General features: G+C 30.7%; 1 pseudogene; it reads right to left on the bottom strand.

Moving 5' to 3' along the window:
• Window positions 1-352: 352 nt before the first annotated feature.
• On the bottom strand, window positions 353-449 carry LOC138807648 (U6 spliceosomal RNA; annotated as a pseudogene).
• Between the last annotated feature and the right edge of the window lie 2,410 nt (window positions 450-2,859).

Raw genomic sequence — 2,859 nt, 5'->3', positions numbered from 1 at the left:
TTCTATGTTTGCATAATGTTCATAATTTATTTTCTCCTAGATATACTTTGAATTCTATATTATTTTATAATATATAGGTTCATTAATGTGTCCTTTTGGATTGTATTCCATATAGAAACAGTTTGAGTCCTTTTTTCTAGGTCTTAATATTATTTTTCTTTGGGATAAAATGACAATGTTATCTAATTTGAAAAGTTTTGTAAAGTTTATGCTATGTAAACGCCTTTCTGAGGTGATTTAATACACTGATGTCAAACTTAATTTAATTATATGAATTACGGGTATTGTTACACTTGTAATTTTGTCATCAACTTTTTAATCACTTTTTTTCATTTCTTGCATCTGAAGAATGAAAAATATGGAATACTTCTCAAATTTTCATATTATACTTGTGCAAGTGCCATGTTAATCTCTGTATTGTAATTTGAGTATACTTGCTGCTGAAGCATGTAATATCCTCTAAATTTAATAGTTAATGATGCAATCTTTATACAGGCTTATATCTATGGGTGCCTACTTGTAACAAGGAAACCTTATTGTTCCTAACAATGCTATTGATCTTATTTCCCTAAAATTCTGTGAATAGTGGAAAAAATTATATTGATCAGTCGATTGCTCACATTTGCAATCTTTTTTTGTCAATGAGTATCTTAAATCTTTTTATTTGGAATTTGATCATACTCTCTATTATTTATAGTTAGGTCCAAAGATGATGGCTTTTTCAAGTACTTATTTATCCAGCTTTGTGGACCTAATGGATTCAAACTAAGCGTTGCTTAAGAGCTACTTCTAAATTTCTTCAGCTGACATTTTCCCAAATGAAGTTTTACTGGAACAAATGTCTACCTGAGCCTTTACCCTTCTTTCATGTGGGAAGAGACCAACCAGAATACCTTACCCTGACAGCAAAGATTTTCTTACTAGAACAAAACTAATCTTGGTTATAAGGGATCATAGAGAGATGAACAGTTCAAACAGAACTGTTCAGACGAGAAGGTATTTTATCAAAATACAATTGTTTATTATACCTTCCATTTAAAAGTAGCTAAAGCCAAGAAGGTGAAAAAATTGTTCGTATGCATGATTACTTAATGTCCTGGCCTGTCTGTAAGTTCCTGGCAGGAACTTACACTACTGCCTTTTTATCACCAAATATTTTCATAGTTGCAGGAGAAGTGCATATGTTTCTCCGCATAATTAGGCATTAAATTGATAATGTTTTAATCACAGTGTTTTCTCTTGCCTCCATGCTGTAAATCTACAAATGATAAAGCTTTAGTTCTAACTCTATCAAACACTGAAGTAGAGATAATGGAATCATACTTTAAAACAGAGTTGCCTTTGATGCAGTAACTACAACAGAACAATACAAAACGTGTGTCTTTTAATCATATTATATATAGTTATATATTTTATATTTATATGTGCTGATTTTATATTTCACAATGAAACTTAATAGAATTAGTTGATAATTTGACAAATAAATTGATATTTATTTACTCCAATAAATAGAATTGGAATATAAATATTTAGGTTTCAAATATATATTAGACTAGGAAAGGTATCAATGCAATCTTTTTAGTATAAACTTGTGATACATTATAACTGTTCTTGGTCTTCTGAATCCACATGAGAAAAAAACAATGTTTTCCTCTAATCTGTAATGGATTTTACTCTGCTGCTCTGTTTATTGTTTTAACTCGCTTGTCCCAAACTGTTTTTGTCCATATTTCTGAAGCATTCTTACTGATTATTCCCAAATTTTGCTAAGATGTCTAAAAAATATTATTCTTCTGCAGTACCCATGGGTCCTAAGATCCCAAGGCCCAGTTACTTGCATCATCAGATAACAGGGGCAAGAGTTTTCACCAAGGCCCATGCAACATATCAAAACAAAGTAATTGAAGATCCATCTCAATTTCGCATTTCCTATATTTCAGGGCCCCAATTCCTTGAGATGCAGGAATTAGCAGTAAGCAATTGTGAAATGCAAGGCAACTTAAAATGAAGGATGAGATCACAAAATTTGAGAGAAAGTACTGTAATTCAAACATTCAACTTACAGATGACCAACCCATATGAGTGAACAAGTTCACAAAGTGTCATAAGATTATTTTTAATACCCTTCACTTATGATTAACGAAAGATTTTAGTCCAACATGAGTGGGCAAAAAAATAGTTCCTAGAAGGATAGATCTATAATTGTTCTACCAAAGCCCGAAAACTTGACTTAGAGGTCAAATGTAATTCAGAAAAATATTTGAATCACTAAGGAGTGCTTCAAAACACTGGGACTTCAGTACAACATGGTTCTGTGGTATAAAAATGTCACTCTCAAACCAATGATAATCTACATTTAATCTCCTGAAAGTATATTCCTTTTCAAATAAACTTTTTAAAATCACTTTCGCCAAAATAACATTTGACAATTTGATGATACTTAGTGACAATACAAGTTTTTCAAGTGTAGGGAGCAAGTTACAATAGAGTTGAATTATTTCACAGCACTAATGCCAAACATGTTCAACCATTCATTAAAGTGTAGAAATAGTACCACCCACAATTTGTGTTTTTCAGTATGGGCCTTTCAGAAATGTGTTTAATATGTCAGCCTCCTAAATTTCAAACCCAAATGTTAGCTAATAAATTTCATCATTTAATAAGGTACATTTTAAACAATCACAAATAGTTGCCTTATCATATGTTATTTTATGTTTTCCCTCTGTCTAACATAGTAAGAAATATGACTTTAAGTCTTCAATATGGGTACTAATCAGAGATATGACAAACATAATATCTGTCTTCTATTTCTATCATATTCCTATTTAGGAATAAATTTTAATTTTCTTTTTTTTCCAA

Source organism: Dipodomys merriami, unplaced genomic scaffold (assembly GCF_024711535.1).
Source record: "Dipodomys merriami isolate MVZ:Mamm:240054 unplaced genomic scaffold, mDipMer1.0.p SCAF_425, whole genome shotgun sequence".
Classification (NCBI taxonomy): Eukaryota; Metazoa; Chordata; class Mammalia; order Rodentia; family Heteromyidae; genus Dipodomys; species Dipodomys merriami.
This window is presented reverse-complemented; position numbering and strand designations above follow the sequence as displayed.